At 44.1% G+C, this 21,109-nt stretch overlaps 1 long non-coding RNA gene across 1 annotated transcript in view; it reads left to right on the forward strand.

The window, feature by feature from the left end:
• LOC116527350 overlaps positions 1–16,103 on the forward strand; it is a 17,193-nt gene extending 1,090 nt beyond the window's left edge. The window contains exons 3-4 of the long non-coding RNA XR_004258504.1: positions 1,871–1,873; positions 15,992–16,103. This is a non-coding gene — a long non-coding RNA (uncharacterized LOC116527350). The remainder of the gene's footprint in view (positions 1–1,870; positions 1,874–15,991) is intronic.
• Positions 16,104–21,109: the final 5,006 nt, after the last annotated feature.

A 21,109-nucleotide genomic window follows, 5' to 3' on the forward strand; every position in this document is an offset into this window, starting at 1 on the left:
AGAAAGAAAGAAAGAAAGAAAGAAAGAAAGAAAGAAAGAAAGAAAGAGAAAGAAAGAAAGAAAGAAGGAGAAAGAAAGAAATTGGCAGCAACTGCTTCCAAACGAGCTTATAAGGATTTAGATTAGGGTTTGGATGGAAAGAGGTTCACTCCAGGTACAGTGCCCCTTGCTTACTGCCACACACGCTTGTCCTAATAGTGTCCAGGGCTACATGCTGTAGCGTGGTTTACATGTCATTCTCATGTCTGTGCTTCTCAATGATGCCCGTGGCATCTTGGAAGGCAGATTTCATTACCTTCATTTTGTTGATGAAGAAGCTGAGATCTAGAGATGCTCTAGAGCTGGCCCCAAGGCACAGAGAGGACCAGATTCTGGTGGGAATCTGGGGCTACTCGAACTTGTGTTGTTAAACCCTGGAAGGGATAAGAGTCCAAAATTGTTATTGTCCGTGGCATGAACTTGAGCTGCAAATATGTTAATACTGTCTCTGCATTTGCCAGATTGGAAGGAGAAGGCCTTCAAATGGGCAGTTTGCATCAGGCATAACAGGGAAATTATCTGAGATATAATGAAGTGATTGCAGGGTGTCCTCTCTGTGGGTGTCAAAAGTTGAATTGTATTCCCCTCTCACCACCATTCATATGCCGAAGTCCTAATCCCCACCTCAGAATGTGGCCTTATCTGGAAATAAGGTAATTGCTGATGTAATTAGTTAAGATGAGGTTATATTGGAGTATCGTGGGCCCCTCCTCCAATATGACTGGTGTACTTATGAAAAATGTGGACACACAGGCACACAGGGAGAACACCAGGTGAAAATTGCAGTGATGTTGCCACAAGCCAAGGAACTACCAGAAGCCGGGAAAGATGCTCTCCTGGAACCTTCAGAGCAACCAGCCCTGCCAACACCTTCATCTGGGACTTCCAGCTTGCAGAACATCAATACCAACAAATGTCTGTTGTATAAGCCCACCCAGTCTGCAGTGGGTTTGTATGGCAGCCCAAGCCAACAAATGCACCTAGCATATAGCCTACCCTGGCTAATGCTCCAAGTTGTACTGGGTAAATAAAGAACAACAGCCAAGGGAGGGGCTGTGAGGAATACAGTGAGCAATTCTGCTCTTCTGGGGAGCACCTGCCTCCTTCATCAGAGGCCACCAAATAGCAGGGCACCATCATCCTCAACACTGCGTCTGTTCATCTGGGAGAAGGGACATGCAATTACCTCCGTATAGCCACAGATACACTTCTCCTCAGTAAAAACAAACTCACTGGGTAATTTGAGCCTGCTTGTTCACATAGTGGGGGCTCTAGTTCTTTCCCTCTCCCCAAAACGGGAGGCTGGTGCCTTAATCAAGACATGACTGCAGTGCTTTTTTTTTTAACTTTTATTTTAGATTCGGGAGGTGCACATGCAGGTTCGTTACATGGGTATACTTCATGATGCTGAGGTTTGAGGTGCAGATCCTATCGCGCAAGTAACAAGCATAGTGCCCCATAGGTATTTTTCCAGTCTACGTTCTCCTCCCTCCCCCTCTAGCATTCCCCAGTGTCTATGGCTCTCATCCTTTTGTCCATGCATAGTCGATGTTTAGCTTGCACCTGTAAGTAAGAACATGTGGTATTTGGTTTTCTGTGCAGTGCTCCTTGCTACAGTAACACCGCTGGGTGTGGCTTTTCGCCATTTACAAATCTCTCTTATCTACCTTTGCATTGGAGCCCCGTCACTGCTGAAAGTCCTGGTCTTTGTATGAACTAAATGAATTGCCCAGATCATGGGGATGGTGCAAGGTAGACCCAGCCTGGAGTCTCGGCCCATCTGGCCCAGCTCACAGCCACCACAGGGGGACTACATGGTGTCATGGGTAAGAGTGTGGACCCCTGAGGTGGGTCATTGAGCTAACATCTCAGCACCACCCCTCCCAGCTGTGTGACTTTTAGCAAGTTACCCAGCCTCTCTGTGCTTCATCTCATCTTCTGTAGATTGGGAATTTAGCACCTAGCCCCCAGGATTATCGTCGGAAGAGAGGCCCACATGCACACAGAGCCTGTACTTTATTTTTTAATTATTTATTTATTTTTGAGATGGGGTTTCAGTCAGGCTGGAGTGCAGTGGCACAGTCTCTGCTCACTGCAACCTCCGCTTCCCAGGTTCAAGCGATCCTCCTGCCTCAGCCTCCTGAGTAGTTGAGATTACAGGCATCCACCACCACATCCAGCTAATTTCTGTATTTTTAGTAGAGATGGGGTTCACCGTGTTCGCCAAGGCTGTCTCGAACTCCTGACATCGTGGTCTGCCCGCCTCAGCCTCCCAAAGTGCTGGGATTACAGGCATGAGCCACCGGAACCAACCAGAGCCTATACTTTATACGCACAAAGTAAAGATCATTTTTTTCTCTAACAATTCAGTGTTCTGGGTAGACAGAAATGGGTAAGTGTCATTCAAACTCTTAGAGCTAAATATATCCATTTAGGCATCTGGACAGCAGCCATGACAGCCAGGGAAGCCAGCTACCCAGCTTCTGTTGTGGGAGACTCATTGATTTCCACTGACTTCGGTCAGACATTCGGCTTCCAGATGAGTGTGTATCATACTCCACTCCCGCTCTGTCTTTGGGGACAAAATTTCCCTTGTGAATTTGTAAAAGAGAGAGCAGCCTCTCTATGGATGATTGCCTCTGAGCCACTTGTGGAAATGAGGCTGGTTAGGGAAGAGGTTGATTTGTGTCTATAGGACAGCCAGTAAAGTTAATTTTGTCACAGCAATTTCTAGGTAATCAAATGATCCACACAGCAGGCTCAAAACAGTGAAACACTGGAAAGCAGCTGACATGCAGTGGGGCTCAGCCCAGACAGATCAGGCCGTAAGAAGCAGCCTCGTCCCTGACTCTCCCCTTCACAGGGGCAGCTCCCAGCAAAATTCATCCAATCCAAGACGCGGCGTGTGTCCCAGCCCTTATCTGAATATTTCATCTGGGAATATGTGGGGACAAATGAAAGGGGTCTTTAATCCCCTTGCAGATGGCAGTTAGAAACCATGGTATATATATATCTGTTTAGGACTCCTCCAGTCAAAAAGTGACAGAAAACGCCAACTCAAACTACCTTAATCCAAAACTATGACTGTGTTGGGTGTCATAATAGAAGGCCCAGCAATGGCAGAAACATGTCTACACTCAGCAGGAAACGGCTGAGCTCAGTCAAATTTATAGCTCCAGGGTCTGGAGAGGACCACTGGGTGGTGGCTCCCGCTTCTGGCCCATGTCACCCTGCCTGGTCTGGCCAGGATACACTACCACGGTAGGGGTTGCTGGTCCCCCAGTTCCTCCACTCCTAGAACCTGGGAGGGAGGGCACCACCCAGGCAGCAGGAACCCAGCGGAAGAGTCCTGGAGCTAAAGGCAGGAGCTACAACTGGATAAATGGGCTGGAGGGTGAGTCGGCAGCAGCCTGTGTGCACAAGGGCAGCAGGCTCTGGTCTCACTAATTTGGCCACTCTAAGCATTCCTGTTCCTGCACTGTGTGGCTTTCCCTTGCATGATGGGAAGAAGACTGAGTGACAGCACTGACCAAGGCTTCAGAGCCAGCTCTACCATTCACCTCCATGTGACTGTGGGTAATGTTCGTGGGTCCTGGAGGTCTCAGTGTCCTCAGTGCTGTGCCAGGGTCTCAGGCTGGACTAAGGGACATCAGGAGTCAGATAAACATGATTGTGTGTCCTGGCATGCAGGGAGAACTGGCTGGCAGGAGGAGGTTTGTGTATGGTCCTTGTCACTTAGAATTCAGCAGTGAGCAGAACAGGTGGGGGTCCACTCTATCAGGAACCCTGGCCAGGTGGGAGAGGCAGACACTAACCCAATAATTCTAAATATGTGACCATAAATATACCCAGTGCTTCTAGAGAAAAGAGCCACAAGAGCATGGCTGTGGCATGGCTTGGGAGCACCCCAATAAGCCAAAAGGGGTCATGATGGTGAGGCAGCAGCTGGTCAGCACCTGGCCCTCATGATGCTCTCTGAGGAGACTGAGGAGGCTATTGCTGAGGTCCGAATGTGGGAGGTGGGGTGGGGGCAGAGCATGTACCAGGGTAAGGCGATGCAAATAGAGGGGACACAGCAATGGATTTCGGAGATAACAGTGCATGAGGAGTTGCAAGTTGTCAAGGCCATGCTGGGTTCTATAAGAGTGCCCAGCCCTAAAAAGGAAGGGTTAGAGGCAGCAGCAGGGAGACCTGTATTCCCAGAGGGGCAGGACATGGTACCCTGACACTGGGTGGCAGAAGCTACTCTCCCCACCTGCATGAAGCTGGAGTCCCTGTGAAGTTTCCTTGTTGCCCTCCTGAGACAACAAGTGGTCTCACAGCGGTGGATGTCAGCCATGGGCCAGGGTGGAAGGGTCTGGATGACCCCAGGATGGGGGCCATGGTGGAGGGCTAGAGGCTGTGCACCAGGCCAGGCCTGAGAGCTGGACATTAGATTGATTACATAAATATGATCTCACTCAACCCACAGCTGGAGATGCCTCTGGAAACTCAGGCCCCATGTGGCGGGAGGGCAGTGATCTCCAAGATTCCATGAGTAACCATTGCTGGCATCCTGTGGTCCTCCATCTTGCTGGCTTGCAACATGACCTTCTCCCCTGGGGCCAGCAGAGGGTTTTCCCTCACATTAAGGGAAAACCAGCATCCCCAACATTTGCAGGAATGGGTGGGCTTGCATATCCTTGGTGGCCTCTTGCTCCTGTCTTCTCTCACCATACCACCTTCCCTCGTTCCTTTATCCTCTAACACATTGCTAAGCAGAGCTCTTCTGCACAGCAAACGTCACAGAGGATGAGAGAAAGAGGGAACACAGCACTGCTCAGGAGAGAGATTTTCAAGCTAAACATAAGATATAGATGTTCTGAGACTTCATTTGCCAGAACTCCATTGGCCCCAGTGCACTAGGACCCTGATGTCCCTCAAAGTCCCTTTGAGGCCCTTTCTTTTTGCCCCGTCCCCATTTCAGACCAACTGATGCCCCAGCTTCTTTAACTTCCAGCAAAAACTTTAACATCCTAATACTATCTTTATGCAGAGCCCTGTAGCCTGCCTGTTCCATTCTGCCCAAACTCTTGGATGGAGACAGCAGGTACTTCCAGCCCACCCACGCCCACTGGGTTTTTCTAAGGCAGAGCCATCTTCCCTGATATACGTCACACATCACTCAAGAGCCCAAAGCAGGTGCATCTTGCTCTTGTTCTTTTTAATTGCAATTTCTTTCTACTAAATTCAAAAGAAATTAGATTTACAGCAGGTATGCTAAGGAACTGCAAATCTCCCCTTCTCAGAGTGAAGGTGAGCTCTCCTATCTGATGGAAAACGCGGTGTATGGTGCATTCTCTGTCCTTGCTACGCTCCCTGGGATGTTGCAGCACATCCTGGACTCAGGGGACATCACCCTCATGGTAATTCCTGGGTTCCTGATTCCTGAGGTTCATCCCTAACCATGTTCTACGTGGCTTCCATCAAGGATGTCAGCCTTGAGTGTGGATTCTTGGGACAGGTTATTGTGTGTCCCAAGTGGTCTTGCGAATGAAGGCTGACTTTATAAGTAGTACCCAATCTTTGCCACATATCCTGTTTGGGTGTGTTTTCAATGGACCAGGATGCCCAAAGGTGCTCAGGGAATGTGACATTGAAAGAAGCTTCGGCTGCCCTAGGGTCCTTCCCCGCTGAGCACCATGTCACTCAGGAGCACTTGTACAACCAGGGCCACAAATCGCCTGCTTTCTTCTAGCACCTCCTGGTTGATGCTGAACCATGTTCACACAGCTCTCTCAAGAAGGACATTTTGTGGTAATATCTGGAGTCTGCTGGACAGGGGGAATATATTAGTCAGGGCATCCCAGAGAAACAGAACTAATAGGATGTGTGTATGTCTATACATACATACATACATACATATATACATACATATATATGGAAAAATAGATTTATGTTAAGGAATTGGCTCATGTAATTATGGAAGCTGGCAAGTCCAAAATCTACAGGGCAGGCTAGAAGGCTGGAGATCCAGGGAAAAGTTCAAGCTGCAGTTCAAGTCCAATGCCCGTCTGTGGGAGAATTCCTTCTTCCTTGTGGGAGGTTGGTCTTTTGTTTTCTTCAGGCTTCAACTGATTAGATGTGTCCCACCCACATTAGGGAATGCACACTGCTTCATTCAAAGTCCATTGATTTAAATGTGAACCTCATCCCAAAACACTCTCACAGAAACATCCAGAATAATGTCTGACCACAAATATATCTGGGCACTATGGCCCAGCCAAGTTGACACATGACATTAACCCTCATGGAGAGTTTGGCCAAAGTCAACAAAAGGGAAAACTTATGGATATGATGACTCTATTTTGGTGAATCAAAATTAAGTCACATCCAGAGAGTACCAGTGGTTGTTTGAATTAGGAATGTCTTCCCTAATCCAAGATTTGAGGCTTGTGAGCTGAAGGTGAAATTGGTCTGGTGTCCTTCTTTTGAGTGTCTCTCTGAGGGTGGGAACGGGAAAAGAAACTTCCAGAGAAAGCAGAATCTCATTGTGGACACAGCCCAGTGGAGAGCTGTTGCTTAATGGAGACGGCTGAGGGCTGAAGGCCTTGGGGGAAAGGCTGGACAGAGAACAAGAAATCTTGGACGCCCTGAGCCTGCCTCCCTCCTCACCAACATCCTTGCTTTTTTGTTTTTTTTTTGGAGAAGGAGTCTCACTTTGTTGCCCAGACTGGAATGCAGTGGTGTATCTCAGCTCACTACAACCTCCGCCTACTGAGTTCAGTCTATTCTCCTGCCTCAGCCTCCCAAGTAGCTGGGATTACAGGCACCCACCACCACGCCAGGCTTATTTTTGTATTTTTAGTAGAGGTGGGGATGGCACACCCCACAGCTTACAGAGACAGAAGAGGATGTTCCCCATGTTGGCCAGGCTGGTCTCGAATGCCGGACCTTGTGATCCGCCTGCCTCAGCCTCCCCAAGTGTGGAGATTACAGGCGTGAGCCACTCGCCCCGGCCATCCAGGGCCGGGGCTTTCCTGGCCCTGGTCCCCTTGGTGCTCGGCTCAGCATGGTGGACTTTGGACACATGCACACCCACACCAAACTCAGCTTATGTTCTCCCTGGCACCTCTTCCTAGCCCCTCAGACTGAAATGAGATGTGTGCACTTCTAACAGGGGCTGCAGCCAGGGTCTCCCCAGACAGAGGCCCCCCTGAGGGCAGCCTTGTAAGCAAGATCGATTACTTGCCTAGGACACACTGTGCGCTGTTGGAGACACAGAGGTAGAGGCAGGGCCCACCAGGAGCTCACAGTGAGATGGGGGCAGGGGAAGGCAGAAGCTGCGGGTAGGATGACTGGAGCCATGCGCATCCTCAGAATGGGCGGAGTCCCCTGGCCAAATGAGGACGGCAGACAGGAATTCTCCAAATCTCTGGTGACTTTCAGGGTCAAGAATGCTCATGGTAACAGAAGCTGGGGTTGTCTTTCTGCTGTGATACGTGTCCTTCTCCCAGGTGGATCACCCATAACTGGGACAAAAGGCAACGGGAGTGGGGAGGGCTCAGGTGCTTTCCCCAAGCGGGCCTCCTGGACTCGGTTATTTATGGTAACACTGGGTACCTAAGCTGATGAGCGCTAAATGGATTTGTGTAAGCCATCCTGGGGGCTGAAGATGGAGAGGAGGCCAGGAGGGCCGGACAGGCAGGCCTACCCTGAAATGCACTGGGAAAATATTCAAAATAGGGTCTGGCTCAGGAGAGCGGAGCGCAGCGGAAAGTCGCTCTGACAGCTGCGTCTGAAAGGCCGGAGGAGCTTCAGCCTGAGGATTTGCACTAAAAATAGAATCGCTGGCTTGTGGGTAGAGAATTTGACCCAATTAGAGATTACCAGTTTCAGGAATTACTGGAAAAGAAATCTCATTAGGTAGGTTAAATATAGGAGCCAGAAGCTTAAAAGGCCATTTGGGATTAAAAAGAAAACCAAAACCTCAGAAAGATTTTAAAATAAATGTTGCATCTCCTTTAAGGGAAAGGGACTCAGACTGTATAAATGCAGCGGCTGCACGGAAGGGACCTGAGAGATGAGCCGTCAGGTTCACGGAGAGGGCCAGCGGCTCAGCAGAGCCTCACTGCTCTCCCTGGACCTGTGCCCAGTGTGGTCCCGCTGGCTGCTTTTGGAGTTCTGGCTAAGCTGGTCCTTCTCATGCTAAAGAGCCAGGAAAGGGTGGCCGCTGTGATCACACCGAAGGTTGGTGACCACGCCCCTGTCAGCACGTGGTGAATAGGAGCCAGGACCCCACCCAACCCATTCTAGATTCTTTGCTTCTCCATGCACCACCTCACCCCAGCCAGGAACCCCGCAGCCACACTCCACATTTTCCTCTCCTCCCCCCACCCAATCTGTCACCAAGTCCTATAGATGTATCCTGAAATAGCTTCCTCCTGTGCGTCTCCGCCCTTTGCCCACCACTGCTGCCTTCCTTCAGGTCTTCACGGATTCCTGCCAGGACCACTGGAGCTGCCACCAGTCACCCAGTGCATCCGGGCTCCTCTCCCTCTGCCACTCAGTCACCAGCACATTTTTCCTAAAATGTACAGAGGGTCTTATTCATTTCTTGTTCTAAAAAAATTGATGACTTCTTAGTGCCTCTAAGCATCCCCTAGAGTGTGTTTTTACAGCACACAGTCCTAAGGAAAATCCTAAAAAAAGAAATGCTGTGATTGAATGCATTGGAGGGATGCTGCAGCCAGGAAACCCACTTAAGGGAATCCTGGTGGAATCCTGACAGTACTGTCTCAGCCCCGGCGCTCCCCCACCCAGAACGCCTGCCTGACAGTCACCTGTATCCCCCACTGAGGACTCTTGACCTGTTCCTTGTATTCTCTTTATGTACCTTGCTGTTCTCCATGGGAGACTGGGCTTCCTGCAAATCACTTGTCCACCTGGCAGAGTACATAGGAAAAATCACTATTTTTCCCAACTGTATATTTACACGCAACACAGAATACTTCTGGTTACCAAAATGTGTGTGTTTTTCCCACACCACCAGCTGGGGTGGAACAATTCAACTCAATTCTGACACTATCTAGCTGGAGTTGGCCTCATACCCCACAGGTTAAGGTCTTGGTCCCACAGACTGCCCCTACTTCAGGCACCAGTCTCAAGTAATAGGCCCCCCAGGTCACCCACACCTGAGTCCAACTTGGTTACATATCGGAGGTTCTCATAACCCCTCACAACCCCGTCTCCGTGTTTCTGTTTCCATCATTTGCTGGAGTGGTTCACAGAGCCGAGGAAAACAGTGTATTTATTAAGTTATCAGTTTATTACAAAAGATAAGTGAAAAGATACAAATGAATTGCCAGATCAAGAGATCTGAAGGGTGGGGTTGGGAAGGGTCCTCAGTACAGGAGCTTCTGTCTCTGTAAGTTGCGGGGTGTGCCATCCTCTCAGCACCTGGATGTGTTCTTATTCACCAACGCATAAGCTCTCTGAACTCTTTGGAGGTTTCATTATGCAACCAAGATTGATTACACTGTTGGTCATTAGTGATCAACTCAATCATCAGCCTCTTTCCCCTCCCCAGAGCTCAAAGGTAGGGCTGAAGATTCCAACCCTCTAACCACAGGGTTGGTTCCCCTGGCAACCAGTCCACATCCTGAAGCTATGCAGGTGTCCCCAGTCACCAGTAATTTCATCAGAATACAAAGACACTTACCACTTCAGAGATTCCAAGGGTTCCAGGAACTGTATGTCAGAAAACACGTATGTGTGGACAGAGACCAAATATATATTTCTGCGGGACACTGTGGCTCATGCCTGTAATTCCAGCACTTTGGGGGGCCAGGACAGACGCATTATCTGAGGTCAGGAGTTCAAGACCAGCCTGGTCAACATGTTGAAACCATGTCTCTACTGAAAATACAAAAATTAGCCAGATGTCCTGGTTCACGCCTGTAATCCCAGCTACCAGGGAGGCTGAGACAGGAGAATTGCTTGAACCTGGGAGGCAGAGGTTGCAGTGAGCCAAGATCGTGCCACTGCACTCCATCCTGGGTGACAGGGCAAGATTCTGTCTCAAAATGTTTATATATCTATTTCTTGTTATTAATATTCACACACACTTTTACCATTGCATTTGCAAGATAATTTCCACTTGCAACTCAAAGGATTAGAAGCCCAGAGCAGTGGGGCTGGCTCATGCAAGCCTTTGCCAAGTCCTGACAAACTTTTCCTGAAAAACTCTGTCTTCTTCCATCAGCTTTTCTCCCGGTGCTTTACACAAGCAGGGGGTAATTGGTTAGTTATTGCTCCTTAATTAACATTCACAGGGAGAAACTGTAAGAGTCAAAATGCTACCGTGATAATCACAGGAGAATTAAAACTCCAAGGAGATGCCACTACATGTGTACCCAGGAGACTGGTTCAACTCAGAAGTGCTGACAAGGGTGCAACGATATAGCTAGGATATTTATCTCCTCCAAATCTCATGTTGAAATGTAATCCCCAGTAGTGGAAGTGGGGCCTGGTGGGAGGCGCTTGGGTCTTGGGGGAGGATCCCTCATTGCTTGGTGCTGTCCTTGTGACGGTGAATGATTTCTAGTGAGACCCGGTTGTTTGAAAGTGTGTGGCACCCTCCCCCACTTCTCACTGTTGCTTCATCTCTCACCATGTGATGGCCTCTGCTCCCACTTCACCTTGCATCCAAGTGAAAACGCCATGAGGCTCCCCAGAAGTAGATGCCAGCACCATTCTTCTTGTAAAGCCTGTAAAACCATGAACCAAATTACCCAGCCTTGGGTATTTCTTTATGGTAATACAAGAACAGCCTGACACATGCAGCAACATCAGGTCATGCTGGCTCTTGGTTAGTGGGATGGGAGAGATATGGCCCCAAAACCCAAGCCTCCTGTGCCCCTGGCTCTGGGCCACACACATGTACCCTTGAACATGCCAAGCAGGCCTCAGAGATGCTCCTGGGTGCTGTACCTTAGTTTTAGAGGGAGTTACTAGGAGGGGGCATTCACTTTATAAAAATCTATGAAGCTCAGTGTCTGCCAGTGCACACTCTGCAGGTTCATTATTTGTCCTTGATCTTGTCAACCTGAAATAATCAAAAGGCTCAGAGTTCCATTTTAAAGAGTTCTTGAAGAAAAAAGCTGGGGATGGCCATACCAGGACGAACATACTCCAGAGAAATGGGGTCAGTGCTCCAAAGTTAAAAACAACATTACTGCTTATATAGGAAGCAGATAGAAAAGTTCGACAGCATTACATTGTCTATACAAGGCTGGTTTATGAGTTACAACAAACTGATTAGTTATAGTTTGGCCTTTTTTCTGTGTGGTTTGTTTTCTTTATAGCTGGTTTTCATTTTACTTCCAATTTAAAAGAGTGTATTTAGCATTCTATCTTAACGCAATGTGATACCCATGAAGTTTTGGGTGAGAAAGGTAAGAGAAAAGTTAATCTACAATGAAAATCAGCAGCAGAGAGAAAAGGGATCTTCCTGGTGGCCTTTGGTCATCTACAATGTTTTATAAAACAATGAAGATAATAGAAAGACTTAAATTTGTAATCAGAGGAACAAAAGTTTGCAGCTGCATAGGTAACAGCTGTCTGTCACATGACTCAGGCCCCATAATCAAAAGAATTTAGAGTTTTAACAGCTGGATTTTGAATTACTTACTTCCACAGCCTCTTTCTGCTCACCTGTCCAGGTGAGATTCCAATCTCTAGGACTCAACATTTTCATCTGTAAAGGGGAGGGTAACTTTCAAATGAAGTGATTAATTGACCTTCCTGGAAATGCTGAGAGACTGGGGAGTGAGGGAAGCGAGGCTGTCACAGCCAGGGCCTTCTGAGGAGAGAATCAGCCACTGAAAGGGGTGGGAGATAGGAAGAGGAGAGGGTCAGGCCAGGAGTGGTAAGAGTTGGAGAGGGGAAGAAGAGAGCATTAGCCCCACTGGGGGAAGGGAGAAAGAGAGTGGGTGAGAGGAAGAAGAGAAGGTGAGCCCCACTGCAGGGAAGTGGACATGGGGAGGAATGTAATTGCCTGACGGATTCTTCCTGCCTGCCGCTCAGATAAAATCAATTGACTGAGACAGTGGTACTGCAGTAGAGAAAGGCTTTAATAATCACAGAGCTATCCAAACAGAAAGGCAGGAGTAATTACTCAAGTCAACCTCCTGGAGAAATTAGAGGCTAGGAATTTTATGGATAATTTGGTGGGCAGGGGGTTAGGGAATAGGTACTGCTGATTGGTTGGGGATGAAATCATAGGGGTGTAGAAAACCTGTCATTGTGCCCTAAGCCAGCCCCTGGGTGGGGGTCATAGGACCAGCGAAGTCATGAGTCATGGATTCAAGTACAGTCAGTTGGCCACCATAATGCAAAAGTCTGAAAAACATCTCAAAAGACCAATCTTACTTTCTAGAAGAGCAATCAGAAAAGTCACCAATCTTGTGACCTCTGGCCACACGACTGCTGAGCAGTACAGGATGAGGGAAAAGTGAGCTAGGAAACAATGGCTGGTCATCATTTAACTCTGCCTTCATTTTAGTAGAATTCAGGCTGATCCAATAATCCTAATATTATGGCCTTCCATTAGTCTTACAAAAGTGGTTTCGGTCCCCAAACAAGAAGGGGGTCAGTTTTAGGGAGAAACTATTCTCATCCTTGCTTCAAAGTTAAACTATAAATGAAATTCCTTCCATGGTTAAACTATAAATGAAATTCCTTCCAAAGTTAAACCATAAATTAAATTCCTTCCTTGCTTCAAAGTTAAACTGCAAATTAAATTCCTTCCATTTAACTATAAATTAAATTCCTTCCACTATGCCCAGGAGTGAGTGAGGAGAGCCAGTCTGTGAGACTAGAAGCAAGGTGGAGTTTGCCATGCTAGCCTTCTTTCTCTGCCATAATCTGCAAAGGCAGTTTCAGGAGGAGAGGGTTGGCCCCACTGAGGGGATGCAGGAAGGTGCTTCTTCCATGCTTCCTTTCTTGCTTCCTGGTGTCTGGGTAGAAAATGACAACTGGAGCCACCACTTTGGACCCAGGAATGGAATTCCATGATGTAGGTGGGTGAGCCTGCCCTATACCACTCACTCCCATTTAGATGATTATGTGTGAGAGAAAATAAAACCTTCTATTTTATACAAAAAGGCATGGGGACTGTTCTAGAATAAAAGAAACATACTGATCATCAGTTGCAATCCAAGAATCTTGATTGAATCCCAGTATATATAAGCAAACCCATAATAGAAGCCTTGGGGAACATGATGGAAATGTGAGCATGGCCTGGTCTTGAACGATATTAGAGAATGACTAAAGAGCCAGTGGACTTAATTTCCTTAAGATAATGATATGGAGATGATGAACTAATGTCCTTATTTTTAGGCAATGCATTTTGAAGTGCCCTGGGATGAAGTTTCACTGTGTGTATAACTTTCATGGAATTGGTTCAGTCAAGGAAAACTCTTTCCACTTTTCGGTATGTTTGAAAGTTTTTGGCCAGACGCAGTGGCTCAAGCTGTAATCTCAGCAATTTGGGAGGCCAAGGTGGACCAATCACCTGAGGTCAGGAGTTCAAGACCAGCCTGGCCAACATAGGGAAATCCCCTCTCTACTGAAAAAAAAAAAAAAGATTAGCCAGGTGTGGTGGCAGGTGCCAGTAATCCCAGCTACTCAGGAGGCAGGAGAATCTCTTGAATCCGGGAGGTAGAGGTTGCAGTGAGCCAAGATCGCACCACTGTACTCCAGCCTGGGTGATGGGCCAAGCCTCCGCCTCAAAAAAAAAAAAGTCTTTATGTCAAAGATTAGGAAAGGGAAGAGGGAGGGAAGAAAGGAAAGAACCTGCCTAAGGAATCAGATCAGAAGTACCCTTGGCTACCAGTAGAAGCCTAAATACTCTCTGTGGGAAAGCATCCAAAATTTAGGCCCCCACTTCTCCACAGATAAAGATAAACAAACTAGGCCCAAGTTCCTACTCAGAGATGAACAAAGAGATAAGGCAACAAACTACTGAGAGTGACAGCCAGCAGAAAAATAAACGATAGATATACATCTTCAAAGACCCCAGATGTTGTAATTATCAGATACAGAGTAAGGTCAGGAGTTCAAGACCAGTCTGGTCAACATGGTGAAACAATTTAGAGAGAAACAAATTTATATGTTTCTCTCTAAAAATACAAAAATTAGCCAGGTTGGTGGCAGGTGCCTGTAATCCCAGCTACTCAGAAGGCTGAGGTGGAAATGGAGGTTGCAGTAAGCAAAGATCATGCCATTGCACTCCAGCCTGGGTGACAGAGCACAACACTGTCTCAAAAAAAAAAAGATAATGGTGAATCACATTTTAAGGAACTGAAGGTGTAGTTACAAAAGCGAGCCACCAGTAGAAAATGTAGTAAAAAGGAGATCATAAGAGTAGCCAGAAGAGAAAGACCTGTCACCTATGCAAGAACAACAGGTGAACTGAGAACAAACTTTTCGACAGCAACAAAGAGAAGTATAAACACATGGATTATCATTTCAAAGAACTGGAAAAACAATACCTCTCAACCTAGAATTGTGTAATTTTCAGAATAAATTATATAAAAGATAATAAAGACATTCCAAGAAAATCAAAGACCAAAAGAATTGCACCAAAATATTGCACTACAATAATTAAACTTCTAAAGAAGTACTTCAGGAAGAAAATAAAATGAACCAAGAAAGATGATCAGTATCGTACAGTGAACTGAAAGATAAATACCAGGACTACAAACAAAATTAAGCAATATATTATTTGCAAGAGCTCTACAGATAATAACACACACAAGTTACAAATCAAGAAACAGGAAAGCAATGTAAACACTGGTCAAAGAATGCTGGCAGGCAATGTTAGTATAAGGCAAAATCAACTTTAATAATAAAAGCATTATTAATACAGAAATTCAAAACACAATGACCAAAGCTTCAATTTGCCAGGAAGATATAATTCTAAACTTGCACACTAAGAATGAACAGCATGTCTATAAAGTAAGAATTGTTAGAACTACAAGGAGAAATTGACAAACATATCATTAGAGTGGTATATTTCAATCCACCTCTCTTAATTACTAATAGATAAAGCTGACAAACAAATTAATAAAGATAATGGAGTTTTGAACGACACTGTTAACAGATTTATGCATTGTGCATAGAGAGCTGTGTTGTACACAATTAGAGAATACACTTTCTTGTAGGCACATATGCAATATTTACAAAAATGTAATATTACCTCACAAAGCAAACCTCAAAAGTCTCGAAGACTCAGATTCCGACAGACCAGTTATCTGGTCACAATAAAATTAAAATGTATTTTGTTAAAAAATTGCTGAGATGTTCCTATATATGTATAATTTTTAAACATATTTCTAAATAAATCATGACTCAAAATGACATAACAGAAAAATCATAAATACTTAACACTGAGCAAAAATAAATGGAAAATATCAAAACTTAAGAGATGCAATGGAAAAAGTGCTTAATAAGAAATTTATAGTCTCCGATACATAAATAAGAAGAAAGATGGCCCCTTTCCGTGTTTTCTTCTAGTAGTTTTATGGTTTCAGGTTTTGTGTTTAAGTCTTTAATCCATTTTGAGTTGATGTGTGCATATGGCATAAGATAACGGTCCAGTTTCACTCTTTTGCTTGTGTATCCAGTTCTTTGGCACCATTTATTAAACAGACTGTCCTTTACTCATTGTATATTCTTGACACTTTTGTCAAAAAATTTGTTGACTGTATTCATGGGTTTATTTCTGGGTTTTCTATTCTTTTACATTGGTCTACGTGTCTTATTTGTGCCATTACTATGCTTTTTAAAAAAGTCTATTGTAGGTTCAGAGCTATATGTGCAGGTTTGTTATATAGGTAAATTGTGTGTCACAGGGGTTTGGTGTACAGATTATTTTGCCACCCAGGTAATAAGCATAGTACCTGAAAAGTAATTTTTCTATCCTAACCCTCCTACCACCTTCTACCCTCAAGTAGATCCCAGTGCCTGTTGTTACCTTCTTTGTGCCTATGTGTATTCAATGTTTAGTTCCCACTTATAAGTGAGAAGACGTAAGTGAGAAGGCATGTAAGTATTTGGTTTTCTGTTCCTACATTTATTCACATAGGATAATGGCCTTCAGCTCAATCCATGTCCTTGAAAAGGACATGAATTATCTCATTCTTTTTTATGGCTCTGGCTCCATAGTATTCCATGGTGTATGTGTATCACATTTTCTTTATCCAGTCTACCACTGATGGGCATTTAGGTTGATTCCATGTCTGCTATTGTGAATAACACTGATAAACATATACACATATACATCTTTATGGTAGAATGATTTACATTTCTTTGGGTATATACCCAGTCATTGGTATATTGTAATTCTGTTCTAAGTTCTTTGAGAAATCACCAAGCTGCTTTCTACAATGGTTGAACTTTCCGCAATGGTTTACATTCCCACCAGCAGCATATAAGCACTCCCTTTTCTCTGCAACCTAACCAGCATCTGTTATTTTTTAATTTAATAATGCCATTCTGACTGGTGTGAGATGGTCTGTCATTGTGGTTTTGATTGCATTTCTCCAATGATTACTGGTGTTCAGTGTTTTTTCACATGTTTTTTCTCCATTGGTTAATACCTAATAAACCCATAAGTATTAACTTACATAATCACAACGTTCCATAATAGGATGTCTGCAAACTTGAGGAGCAAGGAGAGCCAGTCCAAGTCTCAAAACTGAAGAACTTGGGGTACAATGTTTGAGAGCAGGAAGTATCCAGCATGGGAGAAAGATGTAGTCTGGGAGGTTAGGCCACTGTCGCCTTTTCACATTTTCTGCCTTCTCTATATTTACTGGCAACTGATTAGATTGTGCCCACCAGATTAAGGGTGGGTCTGCTTTCCCCAACCCACTGACTCAAATGTTAATCTCCTTTGGCAACAGTCTCACAGACACACCTGGGATCAATACTTTGCATCCTTCAATCAAGTTGACACTCAGTATTAACCATCACAAGTCCATCCCTTGTCAACTTGAACTCATATGTATCTCCTGAGATCACATATAATCTTCAAATAAAGACAATAATAAGGTCATAATTACCCCTAACATAATACAACTATCACAACTATCCTTTGTACAACCAGAAATGCACCAATCCCCTGCCCAAATACTATTACATAAGGTTAACAATACTTAAATGCTGATATGAAGTCAATAAATCTTATGTTGCATGATAAAGTAAAAGGAAATAAAATGAAGATATTTTGATAGTACAAGTGTATACATGCACAAATATGTTTTTAACAAAAGAAGGAGGAAATACCCATGACTCTCAGCTTGAGCAGTTGATGTATTGAAATGCTACTGATTTTTGTACATTGATTTTGTATCCTGAAACTTTGCTGAAGTTGTTTCATCAGATCTAGGAGCTTTTGGGCAGAGTCTATGAGGTTTTCTTCACATAGAATCATATCATCTGCAAACAGGTAGTTTGATTTCCTCTCCTTCCATTTAGATGTCTTTTATTTATTTGTCTTGTCTGGTTACTCTGGCAAGGACTTTCAGTACTATGTTGAATCGGAGTGGGGAAAGAAAGCATCCTTGTCTTGTGCAGTTCTCAAGCGGAATGCTTCCAGCTTTTCCCATTAAGTATGATGTTGGCTATGAGTTTATCACAGATGGCTCTTATGATTTTGAGTTATGTTCCTTCAGTGACTAGTTTTTTGAGGGCATTTACCATAAAGTGACATTAAATTTTATCAAAAACCTTTCTACACCTATCCAGATGATTATGTGGTTTCTGGTTTTAATTCTGTTCATGTGATGAATCACATTCATTTATTTAATATTGAATGCAACCTTGCATCCCAGAGTTAAGGCCTACTTGACTATGGTAGATTTGCTTTTTGATGTGCTGCTGGATTCAGTTTGCTAGTATTTTGTTGAGGATTTTCGCATCTATGGTCATCAAGGATATTGGCCTGAAGATTTTTGTGTGTGGCTCTCCAGGTTTTGGTATCAGGATAATGCTGGCCTCATAGAATGAGTTAGGGAGACGTCCCTTCTCAATTTTCTTGGAGTGGTAATCACAAGTCCACTCCTTGTCAGAAGTCCATCACAAGTCCACCCCTTGTCAACTTGCACCCATACACATCTCCTGAGATCATACATAATCTTCAAATAAAGACAATAATAAGGTCATAAATACACCTAACATAATACAACTATCACAACTATCCTTTGTACAACAGAAATGCACCAATCCCCTGCCCAAATACTATTACATAAGGTTAACAATACTTACTGTTTGTGTCTTTGCCAGGTTTTGGTATCAGGATAATGCTGGCCTCATAGAATGAGCTAGGGAGGGGTCCCTCCTCCTCAATTTTCTTGGAGTTGTTTCAGTAGTAATCACCCATATGAAGAGTATAAACTCTTCTTTATACACCTAGTAGAACTTAGTTATGAATCTGTCTGGTCCTGGGCTTTTTCTGGTTGGTAGGCTTTTTATTACTGATTCAATTTTTAATCTAGTTATCAGTCTGTTCAACCATTCAATTTCTTCATGGTTCAATCTTGGGAGGTCTTATGTTTCCAGGTATTATCCATTTCTTCCAGGTTTTCTAGTTTGTGCGCATGCAGTTGTTCCAAGTATTCTCTGAGGGTTTTTGTATTTCTGTGGGGTTGGTGGTAATGGCCTCTTTGCGATTGCTGATTGTGTTTATTTGAATCTTCTCTCTTTTTTTATTAGTCTAGTTAGCAGTCTATCCATCTTATTTCTCCTTTTAAAGAATCAATTCTTGGATTTGTTTATTTTTTAAATGGTTTTCTGCATCTCACTTTTTTTCATTTCAGCTCTGATTTTGGATATTTCTTATATTCTACTAGCTTTGGGGTTTATTTGCTCTTGTTTCTCTAGTTCCTCCATGTGTGATGATAAGCTGTTAATTTTAGATCTTTCTAACTTTTTGATTTGGGTGTTTAGGGCTACAAACTTCCCTCTTAACATTGCATTGTCTGTGTCCCAGAGATTCTGGCATGCTATATCTTTGTTCTTGTTAGTATCAAAGAATTTCTTGATTTCTGCTTAATTGAATTGTTTATCCCAAAGTTATTTAAGAGCAGGTTTTTCAACTACCATGTAACTGTATGGTTTTGAGAGATTTTCTTAGTATTTATTTCTAATTTTCTTGTACTATTATTTGAGAGTGTGGTGGGTATGATTTGGGGTTTTAAAAAAAAATTATGAGGATTGCGGCTAACTATATATTAGGTAGCACACACACATTAAAAAAACTTTTTCTACAAGATCAGGAACCTAATAAACATGGAATTCAGTATGGCAATGGCTCTCGTTCAGAAGCAGGATTTTAGATTGGAGGAACGGAACATTAGGAATGATTCATTGCTTGAGCTGGGCATTATTTCAAAACATTTTTTACTTTTAATGTTTTTATGCTTAAACTTGTTTTGTATCAATTAAATGTTATGTAATGAAAATGTTTAAAAATGAAGCTGTAATGTGCTGCTTTGACAGAAAGTTCGCCGATATGACAGCAAAGGCTACCCAAGCATGGAGTGCCCAGGTCCACACTCCCTGGGATGTTTTGAGGAGATGGAGGTATAACTGAGGCAGAACCTGAGCCTCACTCCTCAAATGGTTCTGAGGACCCACAGAGACACTACTGGGCTTGTTACCGGAAAGAGATCCCCATCCAGACCCCAAAAGAGGGTTCTTGGATCTAGTGCAAGAAAGAATTCTGGGTGAGTCCATAAAGTGAAAGCAAGTTTATTAAGAAAGTAAAGGAATAACGAATGGCTACTTCATAAGCAGAGCCACCCGAGGGCTGCTGGTTGCCTATTTTTATGGTTATTTATTGATTATATGCTAAATAGGGGTGGATTATTCATGAGTTTTAGAAAAGGGCTGCACGATTCCTGGAACTGAGGGTTCCTCCCTTTTTAGACCATATAGGGTAACTTCCTGATGTTTTCATGGCATTTTTAAACTTTAATGGTGCCGGTGGAAGTGTCTTTTAGCATGCTAATGGATTATAATTAGCTTATAATGAGCAGTGAGGATGACAAGAGGTCACTTTCGTCACCACCTCAGTTTTGGCGGGTTTTGGCCAGCTTCTTTACCACAGTCTGTTTTATCAGCAAGGTCTTTATGACCTGTATCTTGTGCCAACCCCTGTCTAATCCTGTGACTTAGAATGCCTAACCTCCTGGGAATGCAGCCCAGTAGGTCTCAGCCTTATTTTAATCAGCCCCTATTCAAGATAGAGTTGCTGTGGTTTAAACACCTCTGACAGGCTGAGCCATCACCCAGCCAAACCCTGTGGCAGGTCACCAATCACAGGCTGGGGTGGGGATGGATGGGATGATCTGCAATGTCAGACCCCAGGATTCAGTGATGTTCTGATTCAAAATCTGGGCAACTCTAGTTTCTTAAAGAACTGACAGGTTGGCATGACCCTGTTTTTACAGACAAAAAAACTGAGCTGCAGAGAAGTTTAGGCTGTCATTCACAGAGTGAACCTGTTCTGTGAAGGCCTCAAGAGAGCCTTAAACTATTTTTGTATGTGTATATCATGTATGTTTATGTACCTGTGTGTATATGTGACTGTGTATATGTAATATGCATGTGTAGTTATGTGAGTGTATGCGTATATGTATGTAAGTCTATTATGTACGGCTGTATATTATGTATGTATGTATTTTGCTGAATCACAGAACCAAGAATATTATCTCCAATTTTTTATTGTAATTGAGAGTGCTTCTCAAATGTGAGCCAGCATCAGAATCATCTTACCTAGAGAGCTCGCAAAAAATTGGATTGCTTCCCACCCCTTTGCAATGTTTCTTTTTCAGTCTGTCTGGGGTGGAGCCAGAGAATATGCATTTTAAATGATTTCCCAGATGATATGATGCTATGGTCCAGGTAACCCACCTTAAGAATCCCACTATATTTGTTACAAACTTTCTGCCTAAAGAATCTTACCTGTTTCCTCACTCTGTTTATAAGATTAGAAGAACTAAAATCTAATTGAAGAGCTGGG

Source organism: Sapajus apella, unplaced genomic scaffold, assembly GCF_009761245.1.
Source record: "Sapajus apella isolate SASKATOON/1434 unplaced genomic scaffold, GSC_monkey_1.0 scaffold54, whole genome shotgun sequence".
Taxonomy (NCBI): Eukaryota; Metazoa; Chordata; class Mammalia; order Primates; family Cebidae; genus Sapajus; species Sapajus apella.